The 17,671-nt window shown below is 41.4% G+C and overlaps 1 long non-coding RNA gene across 1 annotated transcript in view; it reads left to right on the top strand.

The window, feature by feature from the left end:
* LOC122435243 overlaps positions 1-16,975 on the top strand; it is a 216,029-nt gene extending 199,054 nt beyond the window's left edge. The window contains exon 5 of the long non-coding RNA XR_006267619.1: positions 16,916-16,975. This is a non-coding gene — a long non-coding RNA (uncharacterized LOC122435243). The remainder of the gene's footprint in view (positions 1-16,915) is intronic.
* Positions 16,976-17,671: the final 696 nt, after the last annotated feature.

The following is a 17,671-nucleotide window of genomic DNA, read 5'->3' as shown; positions in this document are numbered from 1 at the left end:
AGAACATTACAGCATACTAACACATATATATGGAATTTAGAAAGATGGTAACAACAACCCTTTATGCAAAACAGAAAAAGAGACACAGAAGTACAGAACAGACTTTTGAACTCTGTGGGAGAAGGTGAGGGTGGGATGTTTCAAAAGAACAGCGTGTATATTATCTATGGTGAAACAGGTCACCAGCCCAGGTGGGATGCATGAGACAAGTGCTCGGGCCTGGTGCACTGGGAAGACCCAGAGGAATCGGGTGGAGAGGGAGGTGGGAGGGGGGATCGGGATGGGGAATACGTGTAAATCTATTGCTGATTCATGTCAATGTATGACAAAACCCACTGAAAAAATAAATAAATAAATAAAAAGAAAGAAAAAAAAAGAACTAGGAATAAAATTTAAAAAAAAAATAAAGGAAAAAATATTACTACAAAGGAAGAGGAATGTTTTATAATATAAAAGTCAGCCACAAGTAAGTTATAACAATAGAAAACATATATGTACCTAAAGACTGAGCCCCAGAATACATGAAGTAGAGGCTAACAGGATTGAGGGAAGAAATAGAAAATTCAAAAATAAACATTGGAGACTCCAATATTACACTTGAAATAATGAATCCAACAACCCAGGAATTGAACCAGGGTCTCCTGCATTGCAGGCAGATTCTTTACCAACTGAGCTATGAGGGAAGCCCAATCCACAAACAATGCTGATAAATTAGGAAATAAAAGATTTGCACAAAACTATACACAAATCGGGGCTTCCCTGGTGGCTCAGAAGGTGAAGAATCCACCTGAAATGTGGGAGACCTGGGTTCAATCCCAGGGTTGGGAAAATCCCCTAGAGAAGGGCACGGCAACCCACTCCAATATTCTTGCCTGGAGAATCCCCATGGACAGAGGAACCTGGCAGGCTACAGTCCACGGAGTCACAAAGAGTCAGACACAACTGAGTGACTAAGCACAGCACATACACAAATTGATGGTTCAGTGGATTGCAGGACTACCGAGTTTGATCCCTGTGTCCAGAAGATCCCCTGGAGGAGGAAATGGCAACCCACTCCAGTTATTCTCACCTGGAAAATCCCATGGATAGGGGAGCCAGCCGTGCTACAGTCTGTGGGGTCACAAAGAGTTGAACCTGACTGAGCATGCACACACACACATACACAAATCAGACCTAACAGATACATATCAAATGCTATATCCAAAAAAAAAAAAAACTGAATAAAGGGAATTCCCTGGCAGTCAGGACTCAGTGTTTTCACTACTGTGGCCTGGGTTCAATTCTTAGTCGGGGAACTAAGATCCCACAAGCCACAAAGTGTGGAAACACACACACACACAAATTCTTTTCAAGCACACACAGAACATTTCCAGGATAGGTCCTAAGTTAAGATATAGAAAGAGCTTAGTACATTTTTAAAAGACTGAAATTGTGCAAGTATGTTATCTGATCGTGATGGAGATAAAATGGAAATTAATAACAAAGGGAAATTTTCAGACGTGTGGAGATTAAATAACACACTAAAAAATAGCTTGGTAGTCAAAGAAAAAAATCCCTCTAAAGCAAGATGGCAGAGAAGAAGGACATGCACTCAACTTCTCCTGCAAGAACACCAAAATCACAACTAGCTGCTGAACAACCATCAAACAGGAGGATGTTGGAATTGACCAGAAAAAGATACCCCACATCTAAGGGCAAAGGAGAATAAGCAATGAAATGGATCACAGCTTTGTGTAACTCAGTGAACCTATGAACCATGCCATGCAGGGCCACCCAAGATGGATGCGTCAGCATGGAGAGCTCTGACAAAACGTGGTCCACTGGAGAAGGGAATGGAAAACCATTTCAGTATTCTTGCCTTGAGAACCCCATGAACAGTATGAAAAGGCAAAAAGATATGAACTGGAAGATGAACCCCCCAGGTCAGTAGGTGTCCAATATGCTATTGGGGAAGAGCAGAAAAACAGCCCCAGAAAGAATGAAGTGGCTGAGCCAAAGTGGAAATGATGCTCAGTTGTGGATGTGTCTGGTGACGAAAGTAAAGTTTGATGTTGTGAAAAACAATATTGCATAGGAACTTGGATTGAGTCATGGTAAATTGGACGTGGTCAAGCAGAAGAAGGCAAGAATTAATATTGACATTTTAGGAATCAGTGAGCTAAAATGGATGGGCAAGGGTGAATTTAATTCAGATGACCATTAGATCTAATACTGTGGGCAAAATCCCTTAGAAGAAATGGAGTAGCCCTCATAGTTAACAAAAGAGTCCAAAATGCAATACTAGAATGCAATCTTAAAAATAACAGAATGGTATCAGTTCATTTCCAAGGCAAACCATTCAACATCGGAGTAATCCAAGTCTGTGACCCAACTGCTGATGCTGAAGAAGCTGAGGTTGAGTTCTATGAAGACCTACAAGACCTTCTAGAACCAACACCAAAAAGATATACTTTTTAACATAGGGAACTGGAATGCAAAAGTGGGAGGAAGTCGAGATATCTGGAGTAACAGGCAACTTTGGCCTTGGAGTACAAAATGAACCAGAGCAAAGGCTAACAGAATTTTGTCAAGAGAACACACTGTTTATAGCAAACATCCTCTTCCAACAACCCAAGTGATGACTCTACACATGGATGATACAGATGGTCAATACTGAAATCAAATTGATTATATTCTTTGGAGCTGAAGTTGGAGAAGCTCTATACAGTCAGCAAAAACAGAACTTGGAGCTGACTGTGGCTCAGATAATGAGCTCCTTATTGAAAATTTCAGGCTTAAATTGAGGCAAGTAGGGAAAACCACTAGATCATTCAGGTATGACCTAAATCAAATCCCTTAGGATTATACAGTGGAGGTGATCAATAAATTTAAGGAATTGAATCTGGTAGACAGCGTGCCTCAAAAACTATGGACTAACATTGTACAGGAGGCCCTGACAAAAACCATCCCAAAGAAATGCAAGATGGCAAAATGGTTATCTGAGGAGGTAACCTCAGATACCTCAGATAACAAGATGGCAAAATGGTTATCTGAGGAGGGTTTACAAATAGCTGAGGAAAGAAGAGAAGTGAAAGGCGAGGGAGAACGGGAAAGATATACCCAACTGAATGCACAGAAAAAATATACGAGAGATCTCAATGACCCAGATAACCATGATGGTGTGGTCACTCACCTATAGCTGGATTTTGAGCATCCTGGAGTGTGAAGTCAAATCGGTCTTATGAAGCATTACTATGAACAAAGCTAGTGGAAGTGATGGAATTCCAGATGTGCTATTTCAAATTCTTAAAGATGATGCAGTTAAAGTGCTGCACTCAATATGTCAGCCAATTTGGAAAACTTAGCTGGAATTTGAGCATCCTGGAGTGTGAAGTCAAATGGGTCTTATGAAGCATTACTATGAACAAAGCTAGTGGAGGTGATGGAATTCCAGATGTGCTATTTCAAATTCTTAAAGATGATGCAGTTAAAGTGCTGCACTCAATATGTCAGCCAATTTGGAAAACTTAGCAGTGGTCACAGGAATGGAAAAGGTCAGCTTTCATTCCAATCCCAATGAAGGGCAATGCCAAAGAATGTTCAAAGTACTGCAAAATTGTGCTCATTTCACATGCTAGCAAGGTTATGCTCAAAAGCCTTCAAGCTAGGCTTTAGCAGTATGTGAACCGAGAACTTCCAGATGTACAAACTGGTTTTAAAAAGGCAGAGGAACAAGAGATCAAATTGCCAACATCTGCTGGATCATAGAGAAGGCAAGGAATTCCAGAAAAATATCTACTTCTGCTTCATTGGCTACAGTTTGACTGTGGATCACAACAAACAGTGGAAAATTCTTAAGGATATGGGAGTACCAGACCTCCTTACCTGTCTCCTGAGAAACCTCTATGCAGGTCAAGAAGCAGCAGTTAGAACTCTACATGGAACAACTGACTGGTTCAAAATTGGGAAAGGAGCATGACAAGGCTGTATATTGTCACTTTGCTTATTTAACTTATATGCAGAGTACATCATGCAAATTGCCAGGATGGATGTCATTTGCCAGGAGAAATATCAACAACATCAGATATGCAGATGATAGCACTCTAATGGCAGAAAGTGAAGAGGAGCTAAAGAGCCTCTTTTTTTTTTTTTATTAGTTGGAGGCTAATTGCTTTACAACATTTCAGTGGGTTTTGTCATACATTGACATGAATCAGCCATAGAGTTACATGTATTCCCCACCCCAATCCCCCCTCCCACTTCCCTCTCCACCCGATTCCTCTGGGTCTTCCCAGTGCACCAGGCCCGAGCACTTGTGTGTGTGTGCCTCTTGATGAGGATGAAGGAGAGTGAAAAATCTGGCTTAAAATCCAACATCCAAAAAACTAAGATCATGGCACCCAGTCCAGTCACTTCATGGCAAATAGAAGTTGGAAAAGTGGAAACAGTGACAGATTTTATATTCTTGCCTCCAAAATCACTGTGGACGGTGACTGCAGCCATGAAATTAAGATGCTTGCTCCTTGGAGGGAAAGCTACGGTAAACCTAGACAGCATATTAAAAAGCAGAGACATCACTTTGCCAAGAAAGATCTGTATAGATAAAGCTATGTTTTTTCCAGTAGTCATGTATGAATGTGAGAGTTGGATCATAAAGAAGGCTGAGTGCTGAAGAACTGATGCTTTCAAAATGTGGTGCTGGAGAAGACTCTTGAGAGTCCCTTGGACAGAAGGAGATCAAATCATTCAATCCTAAGGAAATCAACCCTGCATATTCTTTGGAAGGCCTGATGCTGAAGCGAAAGTGCCAATATTTCGGTCACCTGATGCAAAGAACTGACTCATTGGAAAAGACCCTGATTCTGGGAAAGATTGAAGGCAAAAGGAGAAGGGGGCGGTAGAGGATGAGATGGTTGGATAGCATCACCAACTCAATGGACGTGAATATGCACAAACTCAGGGAGATAGTGGAGGACAGGGGAGCCTACCCTGCTGCAGACCATGGTATCACAGAGTTGGATACGACTAAGCAACTGAACAATAAATTACCCCTGTGTTACCAAGATGTTGTGAAAATTAAATTAAATGCCTAACATGAAACATCCAGCTGAATGTCTGTTATTAACTGACATTCCAGAAAAGGTGAACCTTATATTGCTTGCCAGAATGGTGAGAGTTTTCTTTTAAAAGTAAATTTTTAAGAGGTGTACTGAGGCTACTACATTAACTTTTTTGTTATAAGAGAGAAAAATGTTCAAGGCTTTTTTTACTTGATATTGTGGTGAGTGCGATCATTTTGGAGTTATAACTGGGTTCAAGTGCTGACTCCCATTTCCTAGCCACTAGCTGTGTGATCACGGAAAAGTGACTGAAATTACTCAGTTGCCTCCTGTTTGCAAAACAGGGATAATACTACCTTGTTTGGAGGACTGTTCTAAGAATACAGGATTAGAAGAATAAAAATTGTCTAATTCTCTCTCTCTTGCATTTTCACTTTCTCCCTTTCCAATGCCTCCTTCTCTTCATTCTAAACAATGTATTCCAGTATCCCCCATCCTAAATAACCTTGTCTTGCATCCCCTCTTTAATTACCAAACTCCCCTCCTCGTTTCCTTTCAAATGAAGTACCATCAAACAAAAAGACTTCCCTTCCTCAATCTTCAATTTAATTCAGCCTGGCTTCATTCCCTAAGAGCCTCCAGCTGCCCCAACTGTCACAGCTTTCAATAAGGTAACAAGGATGTCCTAATTAATGAATCCCAAAAGACTCCTATCTCAATTCTCATCTGACCTTACATCTCTGTAGCATCAACACCCCCTCCTTTGAGTCTGTGTCTCTACTTCTTCTCCTGGTTACTTTCCTATGCCAGTGAAACTTCTGTTTTTGGTCTCCTACTATTCCCTAAGTCCCTTTCTTGGTCATCAGCTCTCTATATTCTATATTTCCTACATCCTACATCCATGGATTTATTAATTCAAATTGCTTCATTTAATATTGATAGTTGAGATGACTCCAAAATGTGTATTTCTGGTCTGTAGCTAGACCACCAGACTAAAATGTCATCGTGGATGTTTTCACAAGGACCTCAAGCTCAGACCTAATCTCAATGTGTTCCCTTCACCTGCAAATGTGTGCACACTTCTTGTTCAATTTTTCATTAAAGGGCTCTTGCATTACTCAGTTACCCAACTCAGAATCTTTCCCATATCAAAGTCTGGATGAACCCAGGCCTGCAGTCAAGAAGCAGTAGACTGCTGGTAAAAAAAAATCAAATGAGCAGAGAGACCAGTACTACCTACAATTATAGATATCAACCTCAACTAAACTCTAGGGAGTGTCCAGTAAATTTACTGTATTTTTGTAATCATCTCTCTCTCTACTTATAATGGCCATTTCAAACTTAAAACCTCCTCAAATACCTGATCTCCTTTCCTCTCACTTACAGAAGCTAACCATATCTTCCACTTAGTGCTCAGTATTAGCAGATAGTGAGTAGATGGTATCACCATCTATCCAGTTGTACAAGCCTGGAAGTCATCTCTGACATCCTCTCCAACATTAAGTTCTGCTGACTTTAGCTCCTAAATACCTCTTAAACCTCTCCACTTTTTCTTCATCTCTACTATCACTGCTCTTATACATATGACCATCATGCCATACCTAAAGTACCACAATATTCTCCTTATTGACCTAGTCACATCAGCCCTGCCCTTCCATCTGTTATTTATAGTGTTGACAGAATTTCCTGCAAACTTCTATTTAACTCTTAATTTAAATTTCTTTCTTTAAAATTTTATTTTATATTGGAGTATAGTTGATTTACTAGAGAAGAAAATGGTGACACACTCCAGTAGCCTTGCCTGGAAAAATGGACAGAGGAGCCTGGTAGGCTACAGTTCATGGAGTTGCAAAGAGTTCTACATGACTGAGCACTAAGCACATAGTTGATTTACAATGTTGTGTCAGTTTCAGGTATATAGCAAAGTGATTTAGTTACTCACATATCCATTCTTTTTCTTGACTGCTCTTAGACAAAAATACCAGACTCCATAATGTGACCTATAAGCACTACATGACCAAACCACACAAGCCTTCTTTCAATCTCCCAAGTTGGTCGAGGTCGCCCCCCTTCATTAGGACATAAATAAATGCTGTTATTTCTGTCATGTTGTGTCTAGAATGATCTCCATCTCCACTCCCTTTTTCAACTAGTCAAAGCCTACTTTTCTTTCAAATCACAGCACAAGAAGGCTTTCCTTTGGGAGATCTTCGCTGACCCCTCAAACTAGGTCAGGTCGCCTTGTTAAAGTACTAGGAACCTTTTTCTCATATCACATACCATAATGAATGAATACATGTAAAACAGTGCTTGACACATAACAAGCACTCAATAAATCATGTTATTACACTTTAAACATATGTGTGTCACTATTTCAACTATCATTTCGTTTATTTAATAAAATTAGAGCTGTTCAAGGTGTTAGAGATAGAGGAGTGACTAAAAGAGACACAAATATTATTCTCAACCAATATGAATGTTCCCTCCTGGCTGTAAGATAATATGAAGTCAGAGACAGATGAGCCCTCAGAACTTACTAAAGTTGAGGCTAAGCGTAGGATGAAAGGACACTGAAAGATCCATTTTAGAAACCTCCTTTTAAAAATAGGAACCCGGCGGCGGTCCTAAGATGGGGGAGGAATAGGATGGGAGACCACTTTCTCCCCCACAAATTCATGGAAAGAACATTTGAACGCTGAGTAAATTCCACAAAACAACTTCTGAATGCTGGCAGAGGACATCAGGCACCCAGAAAGGCAGCCCATTGTCTTCAAAAGGAGGTAGGAAAAAATATAAAAGATAAAAAGAGAGGCAAAAGAGGTAGGGATGAAGATCCATCCCGGGAAAGGAGTCTTTAAAAAGAGAGAAGTTTCCAAACACCAGGAAACCCTCTCACTGGCGAGTCTGTGGTGAGCCTTGGAACCTCAGAGGGCAACATAACCGGGAGGAAAAATAAATAAATAATTAAACCCCACAGATTACGTGCCTAATGGCAACTCCTAGCGGAGAAGCAGTGCAGACACTCGCATCCGCCACTAGCAAGCGGGGGCTGGACAGGGAGGCGCAGGTTGCATTGCTTAGGTAAGGACCGGTCCTGAATGCCCCGAGGGCAATCTGAGAGAACTAACTTGAGATAGGAACCCAGACTGTGGGATAGCTATCCCGTGAAAAGCCCTAACCTAAGACACTGCCAGGCCAGCTCACAGAACAAAGGACTGAGAAGAGCTAGCCGGCTGCGAGCTGGCCCATCCCCCGCTGGAGACAGGCAGGCGAGGGCAGTCAGAGCCGGAAGGGGGCAATCACAGCCCCAGAGAGGCATCCTCTACCAAACTGCAAGCAGGCTTTGTTGCTAACCAAGACTTCTTGGGATTCTGGACGGTCGACATCAGCCGGGAGGGTCACAGCCAGAGATCAGCTCCCCAGAAGAGACACACGGCACACCTGAGAAGGCATGCCGGTTGTACACCCAGAAAACCGAGCAGCAGGGACAGGGGAGTGATAAGGCGCAGCCCCTACCTGGGGGTGACCGTGCTCACCAAACACCTGGTCACCTGAGCTGCCCGGACCTGGGAAGGGCACAAAACGCAGGCCCAACCAAGTCTGCACCTCTGTGGAGTATCCGAGAACCTGAACCTGAGCCACTTAGACCTGGGAAGTGCATACAACTCAGGGCCTGCCTCAGACAGTTACCAGCAGAGCAACCTAGAGCCTAAGCAGTGTAGACTGGGAAAGCACACACGCCATGAGTGGGGGCAAACCCAGTGTGGCCGAGACACTGCGAGCACACGCCAGTGATATTTGTTTGCAGTGTTCCTCCCTCCCCACAGCACGACTGAACAAGGGAGCCTAAAAAAGTGACCACCACCGCCCCCTTGTGTCAGGCCGGAAATGAGACACTGAAGAGACCAGCAAGCAGAAGAAGCTAAAACAAACAGAGGGAACCGCCTTGGAAGTGACAAGTGCAATAGATTAAAAGCCTGTAATTAGCACCAACTCATTCCAATCCCAAAGAAAGGCAATCCCAAAGAATGCTCAAACTACCACACAATTGCACTCATCTCACACGCTAGTAAAGTAATGCTCAAAATTCTCCAAGCCAAGCTTCAGCAATACGTGAACCATGAAATTCCATATGTTCAAGCTGGTTTTAGAAAAGGCAGAGGAACCAGAGATCAAATTGCCAACATCTGCTACATCATTGAAAAGCAAAAGAGTTCCAGGAAAACATCTATTTCTGCTTTATTGACTATGCCAAAGCCTTTGACTGTGTGGATCACAATAAACTGTGGAAAATTCTGAAAGAGATGGGACTACCAGACCACCTGACCCACCTCTTGAGAAACCTATATGCAGGTCAGGAAGCAACAGTTAGAACTGGACATGGAACAACAGACTGGTTCCAAATAAGAAAAGGAGTAGCTCAAGGCTGTATATTGTCACCGTGCTTATTTAACATATATGCAGAGTACATCATGAGAAACGCTGGGCTGGAAGAAGCACAAGCTGGAATCAAGATTGCCATGAGAAATATCAATAACCTCAGATATGCAGATAACACCACCCTTATGGCAGAGAGTGAAGAGGAACTAAAGAGCCTCTTGATGAAAGTGAAAGAAGAGAGTGAAAAAGTTGGTTTAAAGCTCAACATTCAGAAAACTAAGATCATGGCATCTGGTCCCATCACTTCATGGGAAATAGATGGGGAAACAATAGAAACAGTGGCAGACTTTATTTATTTATTTATCTATTTTTGGACTCCAAAATCGCTGCAGATGGTGATTGCAGCCATGAAATTGAAAGATGCTTACTCCTTGGAAGGAAAGTTATGACCAACCTAGACAGCATATTAAAAAGCAGAGACATTACTTTGACAACAAAGGTCCGTCTGGTCAAGGCTATGGTTTTTCCAGTGGTCATGTATGGATGTGAGAGTTGGACTGTGAAGAAAGCTGAGCGCTGAAAAATTGATGCTTTTGACCTGTGGTGTTGGAGAAGACTCTTGAGAGTCCCTTGGACTGCAAGGAGATCCAACCAGTCCATTCTAAAAGAGATCAGTCCTGAGTGTTCATTGGAAAGACTGATGTTGAACTGAAACTCCAATACTTTAGCCACCTGATATGAAGAGCTGACTCATTTGAAAAGACCCTGATGCCTGGAAAGATTGAGGTCAGGAGGAGAAGGGCACAACAGAGGATGAGATTGTTGTATGGCATCACCAACTCAATGGACATGAGTTTGAATAAGCTCCAGGAGTTGGTGATGGATAGGTAGGTCTGGCTTGCTGCAGTCCATGGGGTCATGAAGAGTTGGACATGACTGAGTGACTGAACTGAACTGAACTGATTGAAGTGTATCTGATTATGTCCCTGGGCATGGCAACCACACCTCAGGAGTTAGGTAGAGCAGCCAGAAAAAATTTCCAAGCATCTGTCCTCTCTGCTCCCCTCCCCTCAAGATACACTATCTCTGGACAAATAGCCCTCCTCCACCCCTTGTTTAAAAAAAAAAATCTGCTGCAGAGCGTGGCACGTCACCATCCCAAGCCTGAAAGTGCAGAGACACCATCAGAAATGTTGCCCCTCCTTCCCACTACCCTCAATTCAAAGAACTTTCAGTGTCCCTCTAGAAAGTTGGTAGGTCTAGCTTTCTCTGTATTCCTTTGGTTACCTCAAACTTCTTATACAGCTAAAGTAGAGGAAGGATAGGCAGAATTGAAGGAATCAAGGAGGCACATATGAAATTCAGTGGAAAAGATATGGATTACTACAGTGGTTAAGTGCATAGGATTTGGTGTCATACTGGCTTTAGCATCTTGCCTTGCCACTGAGATACAGTGTGGCTTTAGGCACTTAATAACTCCAAGCCTATGCTTTTTCATTTGCAGAATGGAGATAGTAAGATTAAATTACCATTGCGTGCATGCTAAGTTACTTCAGTTGTGTCTGACTTTCTGCGACCCTATGGACTGTGGCCTGCCAGGCACCTGCATCCATGAGATTCTCCAGGCAAGAATACTGGAGTGGGTCGCCATGCCCTCCTCCAGATAACCATTAGATTGTTGTAAATATTAAATATCATAAGGTACATAAAGCACTTAACGCAATGCCTGGCACTAGAGTAAACACTTAATAAAATGTTGAAATTTTAAGTTTGCCAAATTCTTTTTTTCTAATCACCCTTCACTAAACTTATGAAACCCCTAAAAGGTGCCTGTTATCCCTCCTTCCACAATCAGATGTGTTGAAAGAAATGGGTCTGTTGTCATTATTACACCTACTTCTTACCTCTAAGCTCACATCTTTCACTCCATCATTCCCTACAATAACTCTCACTACTTAATATTATATTAATATTACATATATTAATATAATATTAATAATAATTGATTAATCACCTCTGGGTTGTTTAGACAGTGAAAATTTTCCAATCTTCATTCAATTCCTTGTCCTTCTTCCCTCCTCTGATACCGTGGACCGTTCTTTCCTCCTTAAAAACAGTCTTTTCTTTTGATTTTAGTGTCTCTGATTTCCTGATGTCCTTCTTACCTTTCTGGCCATTTATCTATCTGCTTTATAAGGTCACCCTCCTTCACTTAGCCATTAAATGTTTGAATTTTGGGGGGCTTGGCTCTAAGGACTTCCATTGTCATTCCAAGTGCTCCCTAAGGTAATGCCAATCATACCCTTGTCTTTAATCACCATCTGTATGCTATAAAGGACATTTATTTCTCATCCCACACTGCCAACAGACCACCAGACTAGAATAATCAACTTTCTATTTAATATACTGAGTGTCTCAAAGGCACCTCAAACTCCACAAGACCACATGTGCTCTTCCTTCTAAGTTTGGTTTCCTTACAGGTGGTTTCCTCACCTCTTTCAATGTTATCATCTCACAGTCTATGATTTACATACATCAGAAACCTAGGCATCACCTTTGTCACCCTTTCTGCCCTTGCCTTTCACATGTATGCTATACATTGCCAAGTCCTATAGAGTTTATGCCTAAATATTTATCAAAGTTGTCCATATTTTTCTTACTCCACTACACTATTCTTATCCAAGTTCTCATCATGTCATTCTTTCACTATTTAAACTGCTTCCTAATTGCCACTATTCACATTGACACTGGATTCCTTCCAATCCATATTTTTGGATTGAATATCCAAAATAACCAAATGATATTTTCAAAACAAACATTAGAGCATGTCACATACAGTCCCTATTCACTCTACTTGGTTAAAACTCTGTAAAATCTCCCTAGTTCTTAGGAGGAAAACCAAATATTTAACATGGTCTGAAAGTGGTCTGATCTATCTCTAAAATCCAGGAATAAGTGGTATAAAACAGGCACCTAGAACACAAAATGTAAAGGAATGCTCAAACTCAGAGTACTCCAAGTATAAGTTAGGGTGCCTCTTTTAACTTTGCACTGCTATTATCTCACTATAGTCCTAGCCCTGTCATTCTTGCCTAATCACCATAGTCAAAATAATAACATTTAACATTCACTGAATTGGTAACATTCATCTATAATTGGTTTTCATGGTCCTACGTGCCTTACAGGCATTAGGCCACTGAATTCTCATAAAAATCCTATAAGGCAGTTTTTAATCATGTGTCTAATACAGGTAAGGCACAGAGGGGTTCAGTAACTTACCGCCTGATACACAATGAGAGAGCTGAGGGCCAAATGCAAGGATTCCTATTATACAAACCACTATACTCAGCCATTACTGCTTTTGCATCCTGATCTCACAACACTCTCCTACTTGTTCTCTGTGCTCCAATTATATAAACCCTCTTCAGCTCCTTAAACCTGTTGCAATTACTGTGGTCATAAGGTTTTCTACATGCTATACCTATAGTCGGGACTGTTAAGCCATTAATTAACATACTCTTTATCTTTCATATTTCAGCTTTACTGCACCTCAGTCATCCTTACCCACAAGTCTAGATTAAGTTCTTTTATCTGAACCCACAAGAAGTGTGCTTATCATCAGAGCAATTAAGTCATTTGAATTATACATTCATTACTATGATATTGAAATAAATTTTATCTTATCTGCTTAGTTGTAAGCAAAAGGAGATATAGGATATCTGGCTTTGCTCACCATTATATTCCTTGTAACTGACACATTGCTTGACACATGGCAAATGTTTGACACCTAGTTCTAAAATATACTAAAATTGCAGAGGCATTACTAAGGATAAAGATTTAGGAGAATAGTGTCCTAGGCAGATAGAACAGTATGTGCAAAGCCTCCATGGCAGGAAAGAAATTGGCATGTTTGATAACCTGAAAGAACTACTGACACTGAAGTAGTCAATGCCATCTAACCAAAGACACCAGGAATATTTAGGGGGTTAAATAAGTGGTATTTATCACTAATTGCAGTAAAAAAGTGAATGACTTGTGGAACCTTGAATGTGTGTCAGGAAGATCATGTTAGAAAAGATATATTATGGGATTTTAGTTTGGGTTGGGTGATTTGGTTGTTTATGTCCAATGGGAGAATAACAGGGTTTAACCATCAGTAGCAGGACCTGTTATCAGCAGCACTGAGGCCTATGTCTAACCATCAGACGAGTGGCACACAGAAGCACCTGCTTTTTTCCTTCACGTGACTAAAGAGCAGAGAGTTGTGGAGGAAAGGGGCACAAGAACCTTGAGAGGTTCTCTTAAAGCAAAGAGAAGTGGAAGAGTGGTGTATTTCAATCTGTGTGTTCAAGACTGTGGAGGGTCTGAGATTTTATGCTACTTGCAAATTCATGAGTTAATTTGCTACAGATTGGCAGATCCTGACATAAGACTCCTGGGTGAGACAAAGAGATTTCCACTGGCAGCAGAGGCAGAACATGAGGTTTGAACCAGTGCTGCATATGCCCAAAGTCCCCTGGGGGCAAGGAAGGTAGACGTGGATGCTTACACGTGCAGAGGGTTGTGATACACAAATGGACCCGAGAATTTGGGAGATTTCCTGTTTTTGTAGTGAGCAGAAGTACCCCTGCTTCCTGAGGGAGGTGTTATCTCATCCCTCATATCCTCAGGACAAATAAAACCCAGAGAAATCTCCCTGGTTAAGAGCAGTTAGGGCTTTATACTCTTGGCACACCCAGCAAAACCACAAAGGAACACTCAGGGCCCATAGGAGATTTCCATTCCCAGCACTGTGTTGTTGAACAGGCCAACATTTGGAGAACCTGCTCATTACATGGAGAAAACTAACACTGAGTCATGGATTTAGACCATGTCTGACCATTCCCATCAGGCTACAAACCTGCTATAATTCCTCCTGTGTTGACCCCCCACACTCCCCTGTAGCTATTGCCCCACCTGGTCACCCTATTAATGGGGCCAGGTAATGTAACACACCCCAGGATAACCCCAGTGAGAGAGTATGTACAGAGACAGTGGCACCTTGCTAAGTGAAAAGGAGAAGCACCCAACCCCATGAAGAAGGAAGGACAGGTGGAGACAAGGAAGATGGTGTCCTGGGCTGGGGACACGGAAAATGCCTGAACCCCTGGGCACTGGTGCTCCACGAGGCATGCAAGTGCACCCCAAGAGGTGTTTTTGAGGGCCTGGTATAAATTGGACAGGACCCAGAAGAGAGGCACCAAACCCTCCAAGCAACTTCCAGGCCTACTTCTTAGAGAAACCTCACCTTGCATTTTCCATGGGAGACGGAGTTCCTTGAGATCCTTGGTTGCCATGGGAACTCAGTTACTTGATCCAGCTTCTGTGAACCACATGTGTCTCATCACGACCAATTTTCCCCAAATGGATTCATGATAGTTGGATGCCTTGTTCTGAGCTTGCTGATATTGTCTGCAGATGGGTGAATAGCTGACAGCTTTAGGGGGTGGAATGGGACACATTACTCCAACCAAAACTGTAGGAGGAAACTCTGGTTTAATCTGCAGGGGTCGATGGTTCTATCAGGTGTGATGTTTGCATGTGCTTATTATATCATGTATATATACCTTCTAATATTTTAATAAAGTATTTAACAATTAGAATTCTGATACCATACCTATTCATTGTTTATAACATAACAAATTATAGTCTCGTTAATACCCCATGGACAGAGGAGCCTGGCAGGCTACAGTCCATGGGGTCGCAAGAGTCAGACATGACTTGGTGACTAAACCAACCAACCACTAATGGAATAATTATATTCAACATGTAAGGATTTGTGGCATGGTTTCAGGTAACATGCTAAGCACTTTACACATAAAATCTCACTGAAGCTTCACAGAAAGGTAAGCAGTTTCGTGTTTTTATTTTTAAACCTCCATTTTGCTGATGAAGAGATTGATGCCCCAGAGAAGTTCACTAATGACACACATGGTGGGTGTGGGCACAGGAAGGGCCAGGGTGGAGAGTGCCATGTCCAGGGCTTGGAGAGACACAGACACCTGTGAGGACCTTAACTGCATAACACAGCAAATGCAAAACACAATGGCAAGTCAAAAGAAGACTTGGGAGAACGTGGGGGAAAGCTTTGCACAGGTTTTTCAGTGAGAAACCCTGCATTTTCATTGTGCACCAAGCCCCTCCTTAAATAGCTGGACTGGCGTGGCAGAGAAGGTCACAAATTCAGATTGCATAGCTCCAAATCTTGTGTAATTACTTTTCTTTTCCTCCTGCCTTAAAGAGAAAATCGATGACTGGGTGGTATACACACATGATATAAAATTCAAAAGTTGCAAACATTCAGTCAAAAGTATGTCTCTTGCCCCAGTTGTTGGATCATACAGGTATCCTCCACAAAGGCAACCCTTTCCCAACAGGTTCTTATGTAGCCTTCCTTTTATGTTAGGCATGTGCAAGCGTATAGGTGTATTTCAACCACTCCTCTTTATATACAAATGGTTAAATACCAAATAGCGAGTGTTCTGGGCCTAAATTTTTCCATTTCCAACATATTTTGGGGGTCTTTCTGCGTGATCATAATGAAGCAAAAGTTATAGATGCCTGACATGCCATTGCGTTAAGTGCTTTAAACCTGTTGGTTTAACCCTCACTATGCCCAATGAGGTATTAAAGATTATCCTCTTTTATTGATGAAGAAATTAAAGCATACAGAATGTGAACAACTTGTCAAGGGTAATATGGCTAAAAGTGGGAAGAATCAGGATTGGACCCATTGAGTGTAGTTGCAGATTGTAAACTTAAGTAACATTCTATTTTTCTTAAATAGCTCCATGATATCCTTTTACATCGATGTACTTACTTTTATTTACAATTCTGCTACTGATGGACACATCTGGTTTTTCCAATCTCATGTCATCACAGACAAAGCTATGTAAGTTGAATAAGCTTACATATGTTATCATGCCACACATGCAAGTACATCCAATGGCTAAATTCATAGGAGTAGGATTTCTGGACCAAAGGGTAAATGCACACATGATTTTGACAGATATGCCCTCTCCAGGTATTGTATCAATTCACACCAGCACTAACAATGCAGGAGTATTTCTGTTTCCCCACATCCTCACCAAAACTGTGTGTTTCAAATACTTGGATATTGGGCAATATGGTAAGTAATGAGTGATCGGTTATAGTAGTTAACATACCCATTAGCCTTATTATGAACTAGGCTGGGGATTTTAAAAACACATTTAGAGGCATTATGTATTTTCCCTCCCATAAATGTATTTGTCACACCAGTAGCAGAACTGAATAGCTGTTCCTTAAACCTGTTCCTTTACCTGCTGGAGTTTCCCAGCCCTACAGCACCTAACTTGGGCCCGTGGACTGTGTCCTGGCCAAGGGAAAGTGGATCTAAGTGATGTACATTGACCAGATGACTCCTAAAAGCCTCCTTTGAATTCTCCTATTCTCCTTCTTTCCCCATGCGCTGGCAGAAGATTCAAAGCAGAGTGGTCAATGCAGCCAAATGCTGATGCTGGCAGAGATTCTTCTGTGGGTTGATCCCTGAGTAAGTTCCGAAAGCAAAGCCAAGGCTCCCAAGCCTGCTTCCACTTGAATTTTACGTGGGAAAGAAACATTTCTTGGGTGCAAGGCCATTAGTTTTGGGAGTTCCTCTGTTACATTAGCTGTTGTTATCACAAACAATAGAGTGGTCTTTGTTCCTTTTTTTTAAATGGTTGAATGAAAGATTGTCTTATTTGGGAAATTAGTCCATCCACTGTCTGTGATATAGATAGCAAATATTTTTTAAACTTGGCCTTTGAGTTTTAACTTGATATATAAATTTGTAATCTCTTTTCAGTCTTGTTGTACCAAAATTTATCAAGACAATCTTTTTCTTTTGTGAATTCTCTTTGTAACATGCCTAGAAAGACCCTGTTCACTCCAAACTTATACCAAAAATATCTTTGGAGATTCTCTTCTACATCTCTTTTTCTAACAGTTGTTTCAGCATGAACGAATGATGAGTTTTAAGAAGATATGTTTCTGCATCTGTTGAGGAGATCATGTTTAGATTTCCCTTCTCCATCATCTGTTAATGTGATGGACTACCCTAACTTATTTTCAAATGTTAAATCAATCTTGCTTTCCTGGGATAAAAGCAGCTTTGTCACGATATCGTCTCTTTTCTATATATTGCCGGGCTTTTATTTATTTATTTATTTTTTGTTTGTTTGTTGCTTAGGATG

This window comes from Cervus canadensis, chromosome X (assembly GCF_019320065.1).
Source record: "Cervus canadensis isolate Bull #8, Minnesota chromosome X, ASM1932006v1, whole genome shotgun sequence".
NCBI lineage: Eukaryota > Metazoa > Chordata > Mammalia > Artiodactyla > Cervidae > Cervus > Cervus canadensis.
Note: the sequence above shows the minus strand (reverse complement) of the source record. Positions and strands in the feature narration are given on the sequence as shown.